The sequence below is a fragment of the Xyrauchen texanus genome, chromosome 2 (assembly GCF_025860055.1).
Source record: "Xyrauchen texanus isolate HMW12.3.18 chromosome 2, RBS_HiC_50CHRs, whole genome shotgun sequence".
Taxonomy (NCBI): Eukaryota; Metazoa; Chordata; class Actinopteri; order Cypriniformes; family Catostomidae; genus Xyrauchen; species Xyrauchen texanus.
In genome coordinates this window covers 48277799-48295728 of record NC_068277.1, presented here as the reverse complement: position 1 = coordinate 48295728, position 17930 = coordinate 48277799, and the positions used below count along the sequence as shown (strand labels likewise).

General features: G+C 45.5%; 1 protein-coding gene across 1 annotated transcript in view; it reads right to left on the bottom strand.

Annotated features, from left to right (window-relative positions):
* The window catches only part of LOC127653835 (leucine-rich repeat-containing protein 4C-like), a 66808-nt gene extending 50280 nt beyond the window's left edge, over positions 1–16528 (bottom strand). The window contains exon 1 of the mRNA XM_052140618.1: positions 15625–16528. The gene's annotated coding sequence lies outside the window, so the exon portion shown is untranslated. The remainder of the gene's footprint in view (positions 1–15624) is intronic.
* Positions 16529–17930: the final 1402 nt, after the last annotated feature.

Sequence of the window (17930 nt, the reverse complement as noted above, 5' to 3'; positions counted from 1 at the left end):
GTTGTGTAATAGATGTGAAAACGGTGTTATGTGTAAATCAGATATTTATTGTAATTGTCATACTGCTATGTTGCTAGGAACCACACTTTCATCCACTGTTGCACTTGTGTATATGGTCGAGTGACAATAAAGAGATTTTATTTAATTTTATATATTAGGGCTGCCCCCGACCAAAGATTTTCCTAGTCGACTAGTAGCCGCTAGTTTAAGCCATTAGTCGACTAGTTGTCGCACGTTTATGATATTAATTTAATTACTTAAATATATAGGCTATGTTGGGGGGGCATCAGAAAATGGTTCCAGGGCAAAAGAAAGTTATAAGTAACATTGCTAACACTGTCCTACATTACAGAGAAATACCTCAATAAACCTTAATAATTAAAATAATTTATTTTACAAGCGCACGCACGAAGCGAGCCACAGCAACATCGGCAAAAGTGGTAATGATTCTGAATGTGCTGGAAAAACCAGCAAGGAGACAGCCAGAAAAATTTTTTAATTTATAGAGGGAAATGCGTATTAGGGTTGTGCCGACAGACGATGATCTCGGGGATCGATGATGGTCAGAGTGATCGCCAATAGCTGATGACACAAGATGATATTTGGCTTGTTTTCACCTGTATTCAATTATTATTATTATTAGGCTATTATTATTATCAGAATAATATTACAAATAATTTGCCCATAGACACACAGACACATGCTTGAAGAAACACACTTATTATATTATTAAGAACAGATGACAGAAAAGCCATCTATGCGCAAGTATGATACGCTGTTTGTACAGAGTTGTGCAGTCTCGGCACATGTAAAAGTTTCTCACTTTTCTTTGTTTCTGTCTTTTTTTTGCAAGAACATTATCGTCTATAAATGCTGCAAATGACCTCAGACATCTCAGCTCAGGAGGTGCTTTGCATTCAGTTTGCTTTATTTCCACAGAGCAGCTCATTGTGACCACAACTATGCAGCCTATACATCTGTGATTAAGTCATAAAATAATACAAAAACACGTTCACCTCGAACCATGCTAAGATATATTTCAGGGATTATTATCATCATTATAATTATTATTTTTACATTTATAATTGTTTGTAAAAGACATTTATAATGTCTTCAATTGTAAGTAATTTTCAGCCTGTATGTTTAGACGGATACTTGCCTGATGGTAAATAGAAAAGTGTTTACAAATATTTATATTCTTTTTTTGATCACTTCATTATTTAATTTTTTTTCATTTTGTTTGGAGTGCAATTTGAATTTAGAATATGTATTTCATTTTCATTTCATTCAGTTTTTTATTTAATTTAATTTTTAATGCAAAATCACTAAAGCAAGAATATTGACCAATCCCTCAGCCCGGGTGTTACCCATGTAATTGGATATTATGATATATATATATATATCCCCACAGAGCTTCGGCAGGAGTTTTGTATCCCTATAAGCTATCGTGTTATTGTGTGTATATATAACAATTTTAATTGTACTTCATTTTTTTACAGTTACATTAAAATGTTTGGTTAAAATAAATAAAAAAATGAAGTTCAAAATTTTAAATCAAGGTGTCTTGCTTTATTGTGTAGGCTTAACCCTAACCCTGCTTAACGAAAATTATCCCATAGAACCACTTAGCATCCAACCAGCGGTTATATCGTTGTTCGTCAGTTTCCTGTGGAGTTTTTGTTTTTCTGCGACCAACCAACCAATCAAAACTTGGTCGACCAAGACTCTTCTTTTCGACTAACGTTTGGTCAACTATTAGGGGCAGCCCTAAAAAAAAAAAAAAAGAAAGAAAGAAATAATAATAATAATAATATATATATATATATATATATATATATATATATATATATATATATATATATATATATATATATACACACACACTGGCGGCCAAAAGTTTGGAATTATGTACAGATTTTGCTCTAATGGAAAGAAATTGTTACTTTTATTCACCACAGTGGAATTCAACTAATCACAATGTATAGTTAAAACATGAAACATTCTGTGCCAAAAAAGAGCAGTACTTCATCACAACCGGCTCGCTCCTGCTCTGTCACGGGCCAGCACCCGGCGAAAACCCCCATATCAGCTGCCTCAGTGCCACCAAATGTCAAAGTCGTGCCACAGGTAAAGCCACGCAAGCCATGGCCCAAATGAATGCAGCCACGAAATACACAATCTTCTTGCAAAGAATGTGATATAGGTTGTTTCATATTCAATTAATAAGCCTGCTGTCCCATCGCACAAATTCTAAATGTTATCTCAGAAACATATTTTATCACGCATCTGTCCTCAAGACTGATTTGCATCAATAGATCTGAAGGATGTGTACTTTATGTACCAATTGCATCGCGTTACAGGTAGCTTTTAAGATTCAAGTTCGAGGGAACTGCGTATCAGTTAAAATTCCTTCATTTCAGTCTGTCCCTGCTCGTTCCCCATTGAAAATGAACAGTGTACATGTTTGAATGAACTCAAACTCAAATTAACTCAAATTAACTTAGCAATTGGTTATTACTAGCCAAACAGAGGCACTACTGAGCAAACACATAGTTCCCCTTCTGTTGCTCTCTCCACGTTGTGTCGGAGAAGCGACACTAGGGGTCTCTCTTGAGCGCAGATATTCACCTCTGATCTATTGAAAAGGGCCACTGGGAGTTGGCAGTCAGTATTTGCATACCCCGCCCCCGGACATACAGGTATTTAAGCGGGGCAAATACGGGAGTTCATTCAGAAAATTTCTTCGGAGCCGATGGTCTGTCTGCAGTTGCTGCGAGTTTACACACCACTATAAAACGTTCCTGTTTCCTCTGACGATCTGCATGCTGTTGGATCTTGACGGCGCACAACAGCGGCTTTCTCCTTCACTTTGCACGGCGTGCATTGTTGCCCCTGAGCGCTTCGACAGCGCAGACACACATACACACTGTGTATATTAAAAGAGTTATTTTCCTTAAAAGAGTAAATTTCTCTAAAAGAGCAAACACAGCGGCGTTGAACGTCCTTTTCAGGACGCGTCTTTCTGAAGATGCCTTTCCGCCCCTGTGTAGTTTCTGGAGGCAGTGATTTCTCCCCACCTCTGACGGTCATAAAAACTGCCTGGCGTACCTGGGTTGCGAAACACGCAGGCAGCGTTTTTTATGAATGGTCTATGTTTTCAGAACGAAAACATAGCCATGACAGCATTGCGGTCGTAGGCTTTCTCTTGTAGTGAGAGAGAGCCGCTTCAGCCGCCCCCCGCTTCGCCTCCTTCCCACGGGATTGAGGCAGGCGCCGCGGGCGATGAAAACGATCTGGGGTCAATGACGGGCTGCGTTTCGCCGGGTGAACCCCCTTGAAACCCCCTGCCTCCCCGGCACGCTTGCTGTTTTCCGTCCAGGCTCGGGATGAGCATGCCCTCCAATGGGTTATGTTTTCAGCGTGAGAACATAGCTGCAGCAGCGTTGCGATCTCTGCTTTCTTGTGAGGAAGAAAGCCACTTCAGCCGCCCTCCGCTCCTCGCCTCCTTCCTACGGGATTGACGCAGGCGCCGCGAGCGATGAAGATGATCCCGGGATAATGGCGGGCTGCGTTTTGCTGGGTAAAAACCGCTCGAAACCCCCCGCCCCCCCTGCACGCTTGCTTGCTCCCCTCACAAGCTCGGGATAAGCGCGGTCCGCCTAACGGCCGGTCCCTGGAGCTCCCAGACATTGTATGACGACATCACCGCTGCATCGGAGAGCGTCACAGCGGCATCGGATGCGGATAACTCGCCTGGGCCGCCACCTACGGGTCTGCTTGCCCAGTCTGAGCCTGACGCACGGAGATCCGCTATGCTTCCCCGGGCTTGATGATTCACGGGCTGGTGCGCCACCCACAGCCGTGCCCCCCCCCCGTTCCTTCCCGGACGTGCACGACGAGCTGAGCGAGCCAAGCTTCCTTGCTCCTCTGCTCTCACTACCCTCGGCGGTAGAACGGTCCCAGACCGCTCCCCCCCTGCATGCCATGGCCCCTCCCTGCAAGTCCACCGGGCCAAGGCACTTCAAGATTTGCACTTGGGTAGTCCTGTTCTTGACGTGCTGCAGGAACTGCACTCGGACAGGCGATGTCCACCCTCGTGGTCCAGAAACATAACAAATGGACTGGATCTGGTCGTAGTACAGGAGGTAGACAAAGCACGCTTTCTCAAAACTCTCCAGTCTCCCAGCTCCATTCGGCGACACCACCTGACGACTCCACCCAGCAGTCCTCAGTGGTGAAGAAACAGACGGAGGCCAGGTCACACGTCCTGCCCGCCGCAAAACCTGCCGCCAGGGGCCATGCCCTGTCTGCTCGCCGAGGGCGTCCTCCTGCGGCTTTCAAGGAAGAAAGGAAGTGGTGCTCCGCCTCAACGAACGAGAGTGGGCCTAGCTCTCAGCCCCGCGTTGAGCTCCCCGCAGAAAGAGGACGCCCCCTCGTCTCACGGACCCCCTTCGAGGACCCGGAAGGCTCCCAGGCGCTCCTGAGACGACCGACCCAGAGACCGAGACGTTAGCTCCGGAGGTGGTAAGACCTCTCCGTTCCCCGGTGGAGGGCCGGGAGGAGAATCCTTTGTTTTTACATTTTCCACATTCTCAATAATAGAGCTATTTCCTTTGCCTCTGGGTCACCTTGCCCGCAAATGGCGTTCTCACGGCAATCTGCTTTCAGATTACGACAGTCCCGGTACACCGGACGCGGCGATCCCGCCTTCCGCCTGCCCACGACTGTCCCCCGGCCAGCCGGTTCAGACGAGTCCAGAGGACGCCAGCATCAGACCTCCTCCTTAGTCACGAACCTGCCCCCTGCCGGGAGCGTGGAGCAAGGCAAGTGCTTTGAGTCTATTCTCAGCACCTCAGCCTCAGGCCGCAACGAAGCCGCCCGAGGCTGCATTACCTGTTCCGCCCCGCTGCGAGGCCCCGCCGGGTATGTCCAAAATACTCGTCCCTTTGGTGCCCCTAGCGTAGAGCTGGGAAGCATGGCTTTCACTTCCGGCTGCACCGGACCATTCGACTCGGTTACGCAATTCAGTTTGCCCGGCTCCCGCCCCCCTTCAGGGGCGTCCGCGGAAATCACGACCCTCTTAGCCAAGGGCGCGGTAGAGCCCGTCCCTCCAACCGAAATGAGGAAGGGTTTCTACAGCCCTTACTTCATTGTACCCAAGAAAGGCGGCGGCTTACGACCAATCTTGGACTTGCAAGTTTTCAATCGGGCCTTGTTAAAACTCCCGTTCAAAATGCTCACGCAGAGAAATATTCTGGCTGGCGTTCAGCATCTAGATTGGTTCGCAGCGGTAGACCTGAAGGACACGTACTTCCACGTCTCAATTCTGCCACAACACTGACCCTTCTTACGGTTCGCGTTCGACAGCCAGGCGTTCCAGTACAAAGTCCTCCCCTTCGGCCTGTCTCTGTCCCCTCGCGTTTTTACGAAAGTCGCAGAGGCGGCCCTTGCCCCGCTACAAGTAGCCGGCATCCGCATTTCTCAACTACCTCGACGACTGGCTCATCCTAGCACACTCTCGAGAGTTACTATGCACACACAGAGACCAGGTGCTCCGGCACCTCAGCCGCTTGGGGCTTCAGGTCAACTGGGAAAAGAGCAAGCTCACTCCGGTTCAGAGCATCTCTTTTCTTGGGTTGGAGTTAGACTCAGTCTCAATGACAGCACGTCTCACGAGCGAGCGTGCTCAGTCGGTGCTGGACTGCCTCGCTTCCTTCAAGCCAGGCACAGTGGTCCCTCTAAAACTTTTCCAGAGGCTCCTGGGGCATATGGCGTCCTCCGCGGTGGTCGCGCCGCTGGGGTTGATGCATGTGAGACCACTCCAGCACTGGCTCCAGACTCGAGTCCCGAGACAAGCATGGCACCACGGCACGCATCGGGTAAGGATCACCCCCGCCTGCCTCAAAACACTCCGACCCTGGACAGACCTCTGCTTTCTACGGGCAGGAGTGCCCCTGCAGCAGGTGTCCCGACGCGTTGGAAAGGGGCCCCGCTGCGTTGGCACATCAATTGCCTGGAGTTGTTGACCGTCCTTCTTTCTCTCAGGAAGTTCCTCCCGTTAGTTTGGGACAAACATGTCCTCGTGAGATCGGACAGCACCACAGTGGGGACGTACATAAATCGCCAAGGCGGCGTACGCTCCCACCACATGTCACAACTCACCCGCCGTCTCCTCCTATGTAGCCAGCAGCGACTCAAGTCGCTGCGCGCCACTCACATCCCCGGCAAGCTCAACGTCGTAGTGGACGCGCTATCACGCCAACGCCTGCCCGGCGGGGAGTGGAGGCTTCACCCCCAGTCGGTCCAGCTGATTTGGGAACGGTTCGGCAAGGCCCAGGTAGACCTGTTTGCCTCCCAGGAAACCTCCCACTGCCCGCTCTGGTATGCCCTAACAGAGGCTCCCCTCAGGACAGACACGCTGGCACACAGCTGGCCCTCGGGGCTGCGCAAGTACGCATTTCCCCCAGTGAGCCTTCTTGCACCAGTGCTGTGCAAGGTCAGGGAGGACGAGGAGCAAGTCATGTTAGTGGCCCCCTACTGGCCCACTCGGACTTGGTTCTCGGAACTCAGGCTTCTCGCGACAGCTCCTCCCTGGCGAATTCCCCTGAGAAAGGACCTCCTCTCTCAGGGACGGGGCACGCTCTGGCACCCGCACCCAGACCTCTGGAACCTCCACGTCTGGTCCCTGGACGGGACGCGGAAGAGCTAGCCTGCTTACCGGCGACCGTTGTGAATACAATCAACCAAGCCAGAGCCCCTTCTACCAGGCACCTTCACACCCTAAAGTGGCGCTTGTTCGCAGATTGGTGTTCTTCCCGAACTGAAGACCCGCAGAGATGCGCTATCAAGTCAGTGCTCCTGTTCCTACAGGAGAGGCTGGACAGGAGGCTGTCCCCGTCCACCCTCAAGGTGTATGTTGCCGCCATTGCCGCCCATCACGATCCTGTAGACGGCAAGTCTTTGGGCAAGCACGACCTGATCCTCAGGTTCCTGAGAGGCGCCCAGAGGTTGAATCCCTCCCGGCCAGGCCTAGTTCCCTCCTGGGATCTCTCGGTAGTCTTGGCAGGACTCCAAAGACCTCCCTTCGAGCTACTTGAATCAATTGGACTCAGGGCCCTCTCTCTTAAGACGGCCCTGCTGATCGCGCTCACCTCCATCAAGAGGGTCGGGGACCTGCAAGCGTTCTCTGTCAGCGACACTTGCCTGGAGTTCGGTCCGCAGATACGTCTGTGATCCTAAGACCGCGACCGGGCTATGTGCCCACGGTTCCTACCACACCATTCCGAGATCAGGTAGTGAACCTGCAAGCGCTGCCCCGGGAGGAGGCAGACCCAGCCCTTTCGTTGCTGTGTCCAGTGCGCGCCCTGCACATTTACCTGGACCGCACACAGAGCACCAGATGCTCTGAGCAGCTCTTTGTCTGCTTTGGGGGATGGCAGAAAGGGAATGCCATCTCCAAACAGAGGCTCGCCCACTGGGTTGTCGATGCCATCACACTGGCTTATCACACCCAGGCCGTGCCCCTACCCTTGCGGGTCCGAGCTCACTCAACAAGGGGTGTTGCGTCCTCGTGGGCACTGGCAAGGGCACCTCCCTAGCAGACATCTGTAGAGCCGCGGGTTGGGCAACACCCAACACCTTCGCGAGGTTTTACAACCTCCGCGTTGAGTCGGTTGCGTCTCGTGTTTTCTCAGGTCCGAGCCCGTAGAACTCAGTAACACGTAGACCGACCGGCCGGGTGGATCGCTTGCGCCAGCGCCCTTTCCTGACGTCAAGGTAAAGTAGTGCGCCTTCTTCCCAGGGCGCCCCACTCTGAGTCGGGCCCCTGGTCGATTCCTCCCTAGCCCTCCGGGTCCGCGGTTCAGCGGAGGAACTTGCCGACCCAAGCCACTGCGGGTACCCTGATGGCTACCCTGTACTGGTATAGGTGCTCCACAGGTAAGGCCTCCTGCTCGGACTCCCCCTGTGTGTAATTCCACGGTTCTGTCCCCTTACGAGCGGACCCCCGTGTCTCCCTTAGGCAGTTACAGCTGTCCCGGTCGCCGTGCTGTAGCAACTCCCCCCTTTCGAGGCTGGATCTACCACCGCACCATACTTTCCACACGAGCCCTAAGGCGGCCGTGTGACGTGTCTACCACTTTTCCTCCCCAAGAAAAAGGGCAGGTGTGGTCTCCGCAGGGTCTGGGTAAGACCCCCTTCCCTATATGTGTGTAAGGGCACCGGCCATGACTGCTATATGCGAGAAACATAGAGAGAAAAGAGGCCCAGCCAGGCTGGCCCGTTCCCATGTTGGCAAACATCGCCTTGTTCCCCTTCCAGGGTAACTAGAAGGATTCCGATGTTCTTATGGGGCATTGGTGAAGGGTATGTGCAGCCAGGTACAGACGATGCGCGGCACTGGATGAAATCCCTGCCCGCCTCTGTATCGGCGGTTCACGTACACGGTTCAGCGCATGGCAAGATTGGAATGGGTCACCTAGTGTCGCTTCTCCGACACAACGTGGAGAGAGCGACAGAAGGGGAACGTTTGGTTACGTATGTAACCTCCGTTCCCTGAGGGAGGGAACGACACGTTGTGTCTTTCCTCCACCATGTCGCTGAACCGAGCCACTGTTGTGGCCGGACCATTTCGGCTCCTCAGAAAAATCCTGAATGAACTCCCGTTATTTGCCCCGCTTAAATACCCGTATGTCTGGGGGCGGGGTATGCAAATACTGACTGCCAACTCCCATTGGCCCTTTTCAATATATCAGAGGTGAATATCGGCGCTCAAGAGAGACCCCTAGTGTCGCTTCTCCGACACAACGTGTCGTTCCCTCCCTCGGGGAACGGAGGTTACATACGTAACCAAACGACTTGCTGCTTTGCCATATGGAAAATCTGGTCTAATGTCAACTGGGCAAAACCCCACTTTTCGCAAGCCAGTAAATCTTCTTTTTAGGAGTTTATGTGTGCACACCTCATGAACGAGCATGTACAGATCATTCTTCAGTGTCTGTTTCAGTTTAAACTGAAAAAAATTACCACTGAAGTCATTTCATTTGCATGCATCGCTGTGACTTGCCACTGTCTGGCTGCTCTAGCACCATGGACAGCGCCAGACTTCTACCAACAGGGTATTATGCTGGGTCAAGTTTTCATAAGGAAAGTACTGACCACAAATGCAACCAACACAGGTTGGGGCATGATGTGTAATGGACGTCCTGACTTTTGACACTTGCACAGGTGCAAAACGGTTGTGACATGTCAACCGCCTAGAGCTAATGGCTGTCTTTCTAACTTGGAGAGCTTTTCATTTCAATATTGTGAATCACCAAATTCTGATTAGTTCGGACAACACAACAGTAGTGGCATATATGTTGCCATGGCACGCTGGCCCACGTATGGCCGGCAAAAAATAAGTATGTATTTCACCCGGTACTGCATTCAGCGATGTCTGAGTGGACATGGAAACAGTTATTTGGCCCAATCAGTCCTGGTTTCTGGAGATGGTAGAAAAACTGGATGGGCCTCCATGGGAAATACAGCTGAAGAAAGATCTTCTCTCTCAAACACAAGGGATGGTTTGGCATGTTGAATTGGCTCGGTCGTTTATGAACACCATATTACAGGCTAGACATGAGACAACTTTATGCACTTAAATGGAATGTGTTCAAAAATTGGTGCTTTTCACAGGGCAAAGACCAGTGAACTGCCCCATACCTGAAATTTGTAAATTTCTTAAGAGCGATCTGACGCAGGGCTCACTCTGTCTATATTCGAAGTTTATGTGGTGATTATATCTGTGTATCATGCACCTGAAACCTGCTCCTCTTTAGAAAAACATGATTTAATCATAATTCCTAAAGGGCGGGGCAGCTAAATCCCCCTCACCCAGCTGACTTGACTTGGGACTTGATCCTAAAAGTGGACTATGTTAGTGTGCTTTCTCTTAAGACTGCATCACTGCTGGCTTTGGCCTCAGTAATATGGGTATGTGATTTGCAAACACTGTCAGTTAACAATTCATGTCGGGAGTTTAGTCCGGGTCTTTCAAAACCACTGTCAAATCAAGAAAAGGCTATGTGCCTCTGGTTATAACCACACCCTTCAGAGTGCAGGTGGTTGACCTTCAATAATTTTTACCTCCTCCATTTAATTCGGATGAGGAACAGTCCTTGCATTTGTTATGCCTTTTGCGAGTGCTACACACATATGTTGAGCACATACGCTAGTTCAGACTGTCTGACCAACTCTTTGTGTGCTCGAAAGGAATGTCCGTCTCCAAGTTAATTCTGTCTCATTGGATCGTTGATATGTTCACCCTGGCTTACGAGTTGCAGGATGCGAATTGCCCATTTGGTGTTAAAGTACACTCAACTAGACCTGGCCTCTTCCTGGTCATGGACAAACAGTGTGTCCTTACAAGACATATGTTTTGAAGCAGGGTGGTTATCTCAAAACACATTCGCAAGGTTTTACAACGTAGACATAACATCTCTCTCTAAACAAGTCCTCTCTGTCTAGAGTGCTTGCTATTTTATTGGCCAAATATATATGCCCCTCTATTTAACTATGATCTCCCTGTCGCTTTACACAATCTTCAGCATTCAGACAGTTGTGTTCCCAAAGTTACAGGCACTTCATTATAAAATAAACTTCCTTTCTGACTAGGTTCGTGAAGGGGTTAATCCATGCTATAGGATGCTAGTTCATATATATATTCTGAGTGTTCCCCTTCTAGCTGACAATGACGGTCATTCAATTGCGGCATACTCAAGTCGGTCGCCATCCCGCGGGACAGTGGCATCATGTTTCTGCTCTGAAGGCTATGTCGTGTAGTACGGCGTAATGGGACTCTGTACCCCATATGCATCAGCTTAGTGACGCAATGTCAAGTGTCGTAAGGGAACGTCTCGGTTATGTACATAACCTCGGTTCCCTGAGATGAGGGGAAAGCTCTCCTTGCAGGCAGCCCTGCATGTGCAATTAGACTCCTGCAAATGATCCAGAATGCAGCACCACGTCTGGTCTTTAATCAACCAAAGAGAGCGCATGTTACACCACTCCATGTCTCTCTTCACTAGCTGCTGGTTGATGGACGTATCAAGTTCAAGGCTCAGATGCTGGCATACAGAACAGTCACTGTGTCTGCTCCAGCATACCTAAAATAATTTCTTCAGAGTTACGTGCCAACTAGAAGCCTGCGGTCGGCTAAGGAACGTCACCTTGTTGTACCAACACAAAGAGGCACCAAAACACTTTCCCTGACTTTCAGCTTCATCATACCACATTGGTGGAAATACCTTCCCAACTCCATCTGTGAAGCTGACTCACTTTCTGTCTTCAAAAAACAGCTAAAAACACATCTTATCCAATCAACTAGTAACTAAAAAAAAAAAAATTGTTCTTGCACATTAATCTGATTTGAATACTATTCTGAAGCTAGCGAAACTTTGTAATATGGCACTTTGCATACCACTGTCTCCTTAAGATGATTCGCTTAATAAATGGAAATGGAAGTGGTGTGGTGGTGGTGGTGTAGTGGGCTAAAGCACATAACTGTTAATCAGAAGGTTGCTGGTTTGAAGGCACTTAACTCCAGGTTGCTGCGGGTGGATTGTCCCTGTAATAAGTGCACTGTAAGTTGCTTTGGATAAAAGTGTCTGCCAAATGCATAAATGTAAATGGAACGAGACACTGCAAAAGCTGGATGCACTACAAGATTCAGAGTTCTTTGAGGTGCGAGCGATGCACTCGTTGTCCCTCAGTCAGAAAATTCTGAGGAATGGTGTTTGCCCGCCCACTTTTATTGCAGACTGATTTGTGCCTAAAAGGGCAAGTCTCAAACCCCATAGCCAATATTAGAATTGCCATTATTGTAGAGAGGTTACAACTAGGTTGTGTAGAAGAAGGACATTCCCCATATGCCTCAGCTTAGTGACACATTGTCTCGTTCCCCTCGTCTCAGGGAACTTTGGTTACGTACATAACCGAGACGTTTATACTTACAATTTACTTAGAGGCTTACTCTCTGTATATGAAGGTGGGATAAAATAAAGTACTATTTTAACAATGTATAAAAGATACACAAGTGAAAACCAGTGCAACTGTGTGTTTGGCAGTTTGGCTCATTGCTGGTTGTATTATAAATTGTCTAACAGTGCTTCCTTTTACCTGAGGGCTGTACACCAGCAGTGCAGTCATACATTTTGAATCACTGCATTTCCACTCCAGCACTAAGAGGTAATTGCAATTACAAATTTGCTAAATCCCAATCTTCCCAATTTCCAGTGCATCTTTTTGCATTTTTTTTATTACATGCAATCCATTCAGTCTCTGTCGTAAATCTTTTACATTTTGCACAGGATGGGATGATCTTTAAGCCTGACCCACATTATAGATGGTCTTTATGAAGGATCATGTTGAGCAGAAGCATTTCAACTGCTACATTTTTCTCTAAATGGCAGAGATTACTAAGGTTAATGGGTGCAATATTGGCTAAATGCTCTCGTTTACAGGCTCTTCCTCCTTGCCTTGGGGGAATTGAATGGTATCTGGCATCTTTTTGGCTCAGTTGATAAATTTGATATATTAACACTCATTCCATGACAGCACAGCAGTGCCTGCGTTACAAACTGAACCTTGTTTCTTTGAACTGTTTGTGATGTATTTTCAGTCATATAGCTTGGAGTAAAGGAAAGTCTGCCTAAGAATTAATTTCAGGTCAAAAGTATTACAAAACAAAGTTTCACTATATAATGTTTTCATTATTTTTTATAGATATCAGGTGATAGAAATTTTAAGGCATGACTTCCAATGACATTTTTCCAGTGAAACTGCTCAATGGGGACATTACAACATGATTTTCTGTAAAGCTGCTTTGAAATTATGTGTATTGTGAAAAGCACTAAATAAAAATGGCATAACTTGACGTGATACTTTGGAAAATTTGTACCACTCAGATCTTGCATATTACAAATTAATTTACACAAATGAATAAGAGCAGTGAACCCAATGGATGTATGATTTTAATCACACATTTAATTTGAGGAAATTAATTTGTTCATACTTTAATTGAGCTATTTGATGCTTTCATTTAAGCTGGATAAGATGATTATAGTCCACAGAGGACTGAATTGCCCAGAACATCTGTCATGGATTATATGCAATGAAAGGCCAAGTTAAAGTCCATCTATATGTTTAGCTAACACACAGAAAAATCTATGTATGGGGTCTTTTACATCTGCAAGCACTATTTTGTCAACTGTTGCTAATACTTATTCTTGTTGTTCACTTATGTTCGCTTTCTCCTATCCGTGCTTAATATGCAGAGACAACTAGAAATAGCCTAAGCCATTCATAGGTTCATTTTCTTTAAGACTCTAAACACTGTGTCTCTCTGGCACTATGAAATTCCCTCAAGCGAGACAATAACATTGACTTGACCAATGGTGTAAATTGGGGTGGGATTATTTCTTTGTTTGATCAAAGGAAGACAGGGAGAAGGATATAGGGTTTTAAACTTGGTCACTTCATGAGTTTTTACTGATCGTATTGCTATTCCATTGAATAAGCACACTCCATTTCGCTTGGCCACAATAATGTTGCCACCAAACGGATATAAATAAGATTTGCGCAACATGCAATTAAAACCCAATTCACTTCCGTGATTATGCTAATGCCAGGCAGCAAATTTAAAAGATGATTCATGTGATTTATTGTTTGATTCCAAGTGACTTTGTCCCGTGCCTGTCTTTGTGTGTGTGCTCTGTGTATTTTACCCTCAGGGGTTCTTGTAGGTAAGACGCATCATGCGTAACAGCAGTGTTTAGTTTCAGTTTCGTCAGTGTCAAATAAATGAAGAGAAACATTCTGTCTCTCCTACAACGTGCATCCGTATTTATATTTGTTATTACGTATTGGCAACGCGAGCCCTATGCAAAAACACAGTAGCAGCTGCAATGTTTCACTTTTTCCCTATGGTGAAGTAGCACTGTCAGGATGAGTAAAGTTTACATATGTGGCCTGAACAGCCAGATGCATTTACACTTGACCGAGTTCTGTTTGGAATGCGTCTACGGAGGTGGTTTGAGTGATCTGATTTATCTCCATCTCGTATCCATCTTGGAGGGCATTTACACTTGGTCTTTTCATGATCAAATAGAAATACAAAATTTAAAACATGAAGTGACCAAATGTAAGTACCTCTATACCTGCAGGCCAAGCTCCAAAAAGGGGCTGGAGCACCAAACCACAAGCAAAGATATACAAAGCCCATAACCTAACCCTTTCCGTAACCCTAACCATGTTTGAAAGTTTTCCCCCATTTTGGAGTTGGAGCAACCCCATTTTGGAGTAACCCTGCCCACTTCTGGATTTATGAGTCTCAGGTGCCCCCCCCCCCCACGCTCAGCCCCGCACTCGGTTTGTTCCCTCTATCCCCGCTGGGGTCTGCCCACTTTTCCAGCATTTTCAAATATTTCTAGTGGGTGGAGTCAGACTCTGAGCAGGTGTTTAGTTACCCTTTAAAACAAATAATATCATAAAAAAATGCTTTTTCTATATCTTTAAAACTATACTAAAATTAACTCATTTGATTAAGACGCTTGATTGCAACTGTGATTTTTCTTCTTTAAAACACTAAATTAGCCAGTATTTCTGGATAAATGATTTATAAGTACCAACTGATCTTACTGCAATAATCTGATTTACCCAAATGCAGCCCTATGCAATAAGATGCGATTGTTCTCTTCTACCAAAATCAGCAAAGGATTTCAGCACCTTCCCAAAAAAGACAGCTCCTCAATCTTCAACCCCACTGGTAAAGCAACAACCCACAAACCCATGAAACATGCACATACAATTACGTAAGCTCTCTCAATAACCAATACATGGCTCAGAAGCTTTTCCTATGAATCAGACTTGACTAGTGTCTATTACAGCAACCATGCACAGAGAAATTCTGATGCCTTTTGAGGGTTGAATGTAAAATGCGAGCTGCAGTGTGAGCTGCCAGCTTTCCCAGAAACAAGCTGCCTGTGTGTTTTTTTTTTTTCTTCCCAATTACAAATTATAAAATGGATTATAAAGGTTTATGAAACATGGTGCAGTTGCAATGTTAACTAATAATCCTTACTTATGCATATTACTATTCAGGGAGTCTCTGGGGTCTATTAGAAGGAATGAGGAATAGTTGTGTCAACCATCATGGATACACTGCCACTTTCCCCTGGTCTCTTTAGAGCATAGCAATGCACATGTGAACAGAATACGAATGACCCAACGCCATATTCTAGAAAAAAGTAATGGTAAGTAGAGCAACAGAAAGTGATAAGAGAGCTGAATAAAGATTCCACAATCTACCAGATCAGTGCCACAGAAATAATGCAAATCATAAACCCCCTGCAGCATAAACAGATAGATAGATAGATAGATAGATAGATAGATAGATAGATAGATAGATAGATAGATAGATAGATAGATAGATAGATAGATAGATAGATAGATAGATAGATAGATAGATAGATGAGGGGGGAATATGAAAATGCATAAATTCAATATCAACTTCGGAGAGAATAAAACAATTTGTACGCTTTTAGATAGATTGGCACTGAACGGTTAGATTGAGCTACGGTTCCTTACCCATTTTTCTGAAGCAATGTGAGATGTAAAGCGATATTACTAAACTGGAGCATCACTGCAGCCCTCACAAAATCCCAGTTCATGTAGAATCCATGCACGGTTTTAGAAGATGGAAGTAAGGGCAGGCGGCTTTCTAAAACGCACGGCGATCTTTGACAAAGCAAAGCAGGTGCAAAAAGGGGGTGGGATAGAAGAAGAAAAAATCTTCAAAATCTGTAAAGAAAAAAAAAAGAGGATAAATCAACCAACGTTGATCTATTTAGCTGGAAACGTAAAATAGCCTAGTATCCACATCCAGGGAGGAAATGTCTGAACCACATGGGTTTCAGCAGCCTTTTTAGTCTAGTCCAATATTCCCATTGGGTAAAATCCAGAAGAGTTAGTACTTGGTATATTTTGGGTCCAGATCTATCTCGACATGCATCCGTTTTTCAACATATACTGGCCCCATGCTCATCATGTCCACATCTACAACCGCAGTCCATAGATTAAACATAACGCGCTGACTCCGCTGAATGCTGTTTAAGTGTGATACAGCAGCATCACCCCAGAGCATCCGTTCACTCTGACACCCTCCTCTCGCCTGGATATTTGAGCATTTCTCTAGAGCGATGCCCACTCCACAGCCCTCCTCAAAGTTGAACCATTGGCTCTATTCAATACTTGAGTCTCAAAATGCAATATATGTTTCTAGGAGTGTTGCTAATGTTATTCTGAATTCGGTCGTTTAATATCGGCGTCATACACTTGAAAACACGACATCAACTTCATACGTTCCACTCATGAAACTCATCAGATCATCTTCAAAACTTGGCATATTTTTGCTAAAACGCTGTTGAGCTGGACAGCTCCAGTTTTCGTCAGAAAATGTAGACCAAAAAAAAGTGTCCTCGGAAAGAGCCCAGAAAAGGTGGCTAAGGAGAAGAAATTATGTGCAGGAGCTCCTGAAGCGACCAACGGGCGATACCTTCGTAAGTCACACGAGACACTGCGTGTCTTTGAAAAAAAAAAAAAGAAAAGGCATCTGTTGCTAAATGGCGCGCATTTACTTTTGCGCGTGCACAGTCTTATTGACCACTCATATGGACTAAAACACGAGAGGCAACGTAAAATCTTTTTAAAATAATTTTATCTGTGAGCATACATGTATAGATTTGGTCCGTAGTCGTTTTTCCCGGCACATATTGGTGTGGGATTGCCACCTACCGGCATCCATCGCCCTCTCGATATTTCTGTTCTCTGCCAACTATCTACCAAAATGTAATCTGCAGGAAAGTACTGAAGACATTTTGGAACATTATTCCTTTCCTTTTTTTTTTCACTAATACAAAACTAATGTCGAGATGCTTTTTATCTTTATACGTGTAGGTAAAACAAATTATGTTAAACAGTAACAACTATCAGCCCATTGTGCTGAACGGGTCCATACCGTTCCAGTTTAACTATTTTCTGCTGTTATGTGATGTTCCAATTAAAGGAGAGATCCTGATATGGTGTTCTTTATTACCAGTATACGTTTGAGCAAGGCACACAAGTGTGTGTGTGTGTGGGCATTTTTATGTGGTTTATGAGGAATTTTTTTTAGGTTTCAAACTGGTAATTACAAGGGTATTATGCTATAAATGTGGTTTATGAGGACATTTCTAGTGTCCCCATAATTTAAATAGCTTAAAAAACACATTAAACAATGTTTTATTGAAAATGGAAAATGCAGAATGTTTTCTGTGAGGGTTAGGTTTAGGGGTTGTGATTGGTTTAGGGGATAGCATCTATAGTTTGTACAGTAAAAAATCATTATGTCTATGGAAAGTCCTCATAATGATAGGTAGAACAACATGTGTGAATGTGCATGTGTGTGTGTGTTTGCGTATATTACCCTACTAACTCGCAGATCATGTATTCCAGCATACTTTTGATTGATAATGTATCTTTTACTTTTGATTCATGTAAGATCACATTTAACCCTGAAATGCATGGGAATTTCACCAAACACTTGGGTCTTTAGACACCCGGCACATATATCTATCAATAATGGATCTACTAAATGCCCAGACAGTTTAAACGTTTCTAAATATTTTCAAGACCATAATCAAATAAAATTTATTTTAAATTGTTATTTTTCATAAGAGATAATGCAACAAATCAGGACAAATCTAGAACAGGATTCATTACTTTCACACTGAATTTCATGAGATGCAACTGGAAGTCAAACACATACTTACACATAACACATAATCTACAAATAAGATACACATACGTATTTTCTCAGGCACTTACTGAATCAAAATAGATGCCCAACTTGACAA